Below are 6,443 nucleotides of genomic sequence, written 5' to 3'. Positions count from 1 at the left end.
GTTCAAGTGGCCTCAGCATGACCGTTTACATTAAGGAAAATAAGAATCTGGGACTTCCCTGGTGGCGCAGTGGTTAAGAATCTACCTGCTAATGCAGGGTACACGGGTTCCCTGGTCCGGGAAGATCCCCCATGCTTTGGAGCAATTAAGCCCATGCGTCACAACTACTGAGCCTGCGCTCTAGAGCCCACAAGTCACAACTACTGAGCCTGCGCGCCGAGAGCCCGTGCTCCGCGAGAAGAGAAGCTACCGCAATGAGAAGCACGTGCACCGCAAGGAAGAGTAGCCCCGGCTCGCCGCAGCTAGATAGAGAAAGCCGTCCTGCAGCAATGAAAACCCAACGCAGCCAAAAATAAATTAATTAATTTTTAAAAAAACTTTCAAATACAAGTATGAATGGATTTAAATAAGGGTTGTTAAAAAATAGGAAAATAAGAATCTAATATGTAATCTTAAAGACTTCATGTCTTTGAAGAAAATGTTTTTTAAAACGCTGAATAGAATGTGCACGTTAGGGGTACTGTATTTATTAGAGGCAGAGGAAGAATTAGACAAAACTAAAAAACCCAAGTTAATTCTAGGCTGCTTCTCAAGTCCACCAAATGGGGTACTCTCACTAGGATTTATCTCCTAGCGAATGAGGTTTTTCACTCCAGTATCTAATCTGGGCCTATTCTCGACCAAACCCCCAACTCAAAAATGAATGCACCCTTAGAGGTAATAGTTATAAATGGATCCATATGGTCTTTCAATTCAAAACAATCGCTTGAACAAGAATCTGATCTCACCCTAGGGTGACTAAGTGTCAGGTAGACAGGGAAAGTATCTTTGGACAGGACAGCCTACTGAGAACACATTGACTAGGTAATACAGGCCAAGTCCTCACCAACATCTTCTCTGGTTGGTGGATAATTATGGACAACCTAAGGTCTCTCCCACAGAACTTTATGCACCTTGTACGATAATAACCACATGCTAGTCTCCCTACACTGAGTTCCTTCAAGGTAGGGACTTGTCATATTCAACTTTGTCCCCAGTGCTGAAGGACTTGCTGGCCGCTGTGCTGGCCTGCAGCTTTGTCACTCTGCTGCTGACCCTGAGGAACGTGCTCAAGGCCTTCCATCGGAGCTGCCCTCTGGGCTGCCTGGGGAACACACTGAAGGGGGCCATGGTCTGCCCAGCACCCAGGAGATGGGGCTCATGACCAGGGCAGCAGAGAGCCTCTCCTCTGAGGGGGAGGTCGATGGGGTATACCAGTCTACTGTGGTGATCACAGAGTGAACCCTGATTGAATGTTCGCTGGCCTCCAAAGAAGTGATGAGATGCTCTATTTACGTAAACACAGCCAACATGACACTGCTGTGAATCCTGGAAACGATTTTCTAAATCCCAGAAGCAGAAATAAAAGACGAATACAAATCTTTCTTACTATACCAAAGCAACATAAATTTTGTAAGCCACTTTGCTGGAGCTGTTTTACATCCTTTTTGGTACAAATGGGGGATCAAGAGGATATCTAAATAAGTAAATATAATTCAAGCCCTGCCTTTTTGACTTTTGGAAGTAGCTGACTTCAGCGTTGGTTACTTCTGATGGTTTGAGTATTTGTGGTTGATTCCCTTTCTTCTCTGAACATCAAGTCATATATTCCATAAAAGGAAAGCTCTTAGATTTACATGAAACCTGATCGCAACTCTACTGAAGCCCAGTTGTTTTCTTTAAAGAGGGTATGCCTAATCATTGACAACTAATTCCATGGCTCCAGGCATGACTCAAAGCCGGAAATGCAAAACAATTACTGACCTCAGAAGGTGACATACTCCTTTGGGAAATTATGTGGAGTAAATCCTTATTCAAAAATCTCTGTGGAGTTATTCTCCATTCTACTTGCTGCAATGGGTTAACCCTCTTCTAGGCCTAGAATTCCACAATCGCTCTCAAAATGAGTGATATTCTCAGCTCACTCATTATTTCCAAAAATCATAATTAGATTATCTTACTCCAGTAACCAAAAAGAAATTGAGGAATTTTACCTTTTTTTAGGGGGGATAGTTGTAAGGTTTCTAGGAAGATAGTTTATTAATAAGTATCTGATCTTGAACAATTCCATGTTTTATAGCTACACTGTCTAATATAGTAGCCACTAGCTGCATATGACCATTGATTAGTTGAACCGTGGCTTGTGTGACTGAGGAACTGAATTTTAAATTTTAGTTATTTTTAAATTAATATTACATTTAAAACCTGACACTTGCTTCAGTTACTAGAAAACTTTTAAGTATGTTTGAAACACTCTGGTTCTGTAAATTTACTTTTTCAACTGTACATTTTGTGAATTCTCATAACAGATCAAATATTTCTTTTTTTTTTGGTTTTTAATTATTTATTTATTTATTTTTGGCTGTGTTGGGTCTTCGTTTCTGTGCGAGGGCTTTCTCTAGTTGCGGCAAGCGGGGGCCACTCTTCATCGCGATGCGCGGGCCTCTCACTATCGCGGCCTCTCTTGTTGCGGAGCACAGGCTCCAGACGCGCAGGCTCAGTAGCTGTGGCTCACGGGCCCAGTTGCTCCGCGGCATGTGGGATCTTCCCAGACCAGGGCTTGAACCCGTGTCCCCTGCATTGGCAGGCAGATTCTCCACCACTGAGCCACCAAGGAAGCCCCCCAAATATTTCTGATAAAAATTTAGCATGTGAGTTGAGATGCACTGTAAGTACCAAAAAAAGAATACAGAGTATTTTCTTAATAATTTTTAATATTGATGGTGCATTGAAGTGATAATATTTTAGATATATTAGGTTAAATAAAAATATTGTTACAATTAGGGTTGTCGGTTTCTTTTTACTTTTTTAAAACGCAGCCAAAATTATTTTTGAGGTAGACGTATGTGGCTGGTGTTAAATTTTATTTGTCAGCACTAGTCTACAGAAAACTCAATTATCTATGTATCTAGGGAAAATTACAGACAATATCACTTTTCATTTTATTGATAAATTTTAATTTTTGACCAGACTGAGTCTCAGATTCTTCATTACTAAGATCTTTCAGGAATGCTACTTTCTCTGAGACAGCCAGACAGAAGGCAAGAATGTGGGGTTTTTTGTTTGTTTTTTGTTAGTTTGGTTTTGGGGTTTGTGTGTGTGAGTGGTAGGAATGGAGAGACAGGCGAAAGACCTAAAAAAATCCTGAAATGGACATAACTCTTGAATTAAAAGCTATGTTCAGTCTAATTCAGTGCCTCAAATATTTATGAAATATCTACAAAGTGAAAGTGACTTGTTACCTGTAGGTTAATAGAACCCAAAATGCTGGTCTCTGAGGTGCTTATCATAAACCATCGAATCAGCATCACCGAATTCTGCCTCTTAAAAACGCAAGGAGGTTCCAGGGAGGTTTATTGAATTGGAGTCTATTGACTCTATTGAATCTAGGATCTATTGAACAGACATGGTTACTTAGGAATCTTGCATGTTGAATGGTAATTCTTATGTCACTAAAAATGAGACCCACTGTTCCAGAGGACCAGACAGAATGAAACAAAGGTTAAACAGAAAGTAAGCACTCTGCTAGAGGCATTGATTCACAGTGTGCCCTGTGGTACCATATGAGCAGTGGACTGTTATGAGGGCATAAGAATGATATGAGGCTATTAAGAGTCTTAGATGTAATGCTAAGGATTTTGATCTCTACCCTGTAGGTAGGTTGCTTTTTAGGGTGAAGGGGACATTGGTGGAGGTGGTGGGAGAGGCATGTGTAGTCTGAAAACAGTTTCCAGATGACCCTGATATTCTGGTCCAGAGCCACTGCTATAAGCAGGATTTTAAGCAAATGAAACTAAATGAGATTTAAGCCATCCTTAAATGGCTTTTAAGGATGCTAGCACAGCATAAGGGGGCTGACAAGTGTCTAAACTGAAGTGGTGGTAGAAGGGATAAAAAGGAGGGAAACTTGGATAAATGTTAAAGAAATAAGTTTAGCAGGAACTTGTGCTTGATTGAATGTTGGGGCAGAGAGAGCCTAGGGTGACTTCCAAGTGCCTGGTTTGACTAATGAAAGGGAGGTGGTGCCTTTTACTGAGGGAGAACACCAGCAATTCAGCCTATTCTGATTTCAAAACTTTGCTTGGCATGTTCTTTGGAATGAGTCATTCTATGCAAAACCTGTTGACAGTCTTCAAAAGAAACCAATAAACCCATAACATGGCACAAGATTGTATACCACTACGCTGGAAATGCATCAGGTTTTGCATTAATAAAATCTGTTCCCACGTTACATTTTCAAAGAAACCTATTTACTGTGAAATGCTTTTAGGATTTGAATCAACATTATCATCATGAAAATTCTGATATTTACATACTGAAAGGTATCTTTAAGTACATTGCAGTGAGATTTTTAAAAACTTTTAAACATTAGTAACACCTACTTCATATATCGATATATAGCAAATTGTGAATTTTAAAAAGTAATAGTCTGAAGGTAAAAAGTATCTTCTTTCTAAAAGCATTTTGCATATGTATTGCTCTTTAATTGACCTGTGAGGGTATCATTAACTCCCAGTCATTTAAAAGAAAGAAAAAGCACCAATAGGGCTTTCAGAAAATAAACTATATGTAATCTAAACTAAAACATAAATTAGAATTGTTATAGGAGAACTTTTGTGTACCTAACATTTTTCAAATAAAATATTGCCTTTCAGTTGCAAAAGTGCTCTTGGTTACGCTTTAATCTAAAATAGGATCAGATAAGCCTCCCCAAGCTCCCAGCAGGGCTAGCACTTTGGAACTTTTTTCATAATTGTAGTACAAAAGATTATAAACAATTTGATATAGTTTCTTTAGAGGCTATTTTTCTTTAGAGGCTATTTCTTTAGAGGTTATTTTCTTTATGAAAAGTGAAATGTTTGCTTAACACAAGTATTTAAACGCAATTAAGATAACTCTGGGAACTAATATTTTTCAAAAGCTAATTGACTATTTTTATTTATTTCCTTAGACCCACTACTAACACCAAAAAGTAAATTAGAATAAATAATTTCTATAGGTGTCACAACTTTTGTAGTATTGGTTTTACACTTCCACAGATTTTTTTATATTTCTAGCAATAAATTTAAATTGAAGAAGTAGAGAGATGGTATACTTTATCCCAACAGGGTTCATTCACATTTTAAATTATGTAGCCCACTTGATTTGAAGGGCCAAAGAAAATAAAAACTACCTTAAAGCTATTCCCCTGTCCTTGTTCTGGTGGAGGAAAGAACTTCATCTTCTTAGACTGTGGGTTCAGATGGAAGGAAGGAAGGAAGGAAGGAAGGAGGGAGAAAGGAAAGGAAAGGAAAGGAAGGGAAAGGAAAGGAAAGAAGGAAGGAGGAAAGACATACTAGTGATTAGAAAAGATGCCAGTTCTTACCAAATGGTTTTCACAAAGACTAAGAAAGCTTTTCATATTTGCTGGACATAAGCACTCATTCACTCACTGAGTTTATGACTAGTTTCAAAATGGATGGCTCCTTAAGGTAAAGGAATGGAATTCAATATTACATGAAGATATATTAAAGTAAATAAATAAAGATAAATATATAATGATAGGATAGAAATGGAAGAAATAAAATTCAGAAAAACAATATGTGAAAAAAAACATGCTTTGAAAGAAAACAGCTCCAGAGTCAAGTTGCCAAAAGGACAGGGATCTATATAAATACTAGAAATAAAGCACTACTTCTAAGATTAAAACAATAGTATTGATATAATTTGTAAGGTTATCAACCTTTACCTAAGGGCAGAATTGAATCCATGTGAGGGAATCCAATTTGAGAAGAATTACAGGAACGTAAGGGGGGAGGAATTAAAAGTTGGAGGCTACCATAGAGTAGTGAACTCAAGGTTTGGAATAAAAAACCTGGGTTTAAACAATCCCAGCTCTTCAATTTATTACCGGGGTGACCCTGGGCAAATCACTTCATCTCTCTCAACCTCAGTTACCCACACCCAAAAATAGGGAAAATTATATCTAAGAGGGGAAAAACCATAGGCAGAAAGGTAAGAACTGCTATGGGGATTAAAGATAATATATGACAAAGCCTGTTGTAAACTCTAACACCCAAATACCAAGCATTAAATGTATTTTTTTAATATTTATTTATTTATTTTTGGCTGTGTCAGGTCTTAGTTGCGGCACGAGGGATATTTTGTTGCAGCAGGCGCAAGGGCTTCTCTCTAGTTGTGGCATGGGCTCCAAAGCGCAGGCTCCAAAGTGCACAGGCTCAGTAGTTGCAGTGCACGGCTCTCTAGTTGTGGCACTTGGGCTTAGTTGCCCCGCTGCACGTGGGATCTTTTTTCCCTGACCAGGGATCGAACTCGCGTCCCCTGCATTGGAAGGTGGATTCTTAACCACTGGACCACCAGGGAAGTCCCCATTTAATGCATTTTTTTAAAAAAAGCAACACACG

Source organism: Balaenoptera physalus, assembly GCF_965194825.1.
Source record: "Balaenoptera physalus genome assembly, chromosome: 9".
NCBI classification, from domain to species: domain Eukaryota; kingdom Metazoa; phylum Chordata; class Mammalia; order Artiodactyla; family Balaenopteridae; genus Balaenoptera; species Balaenoptera physalus.
This window is presented reverse-complemented; position numbering follows the sequence as displayed.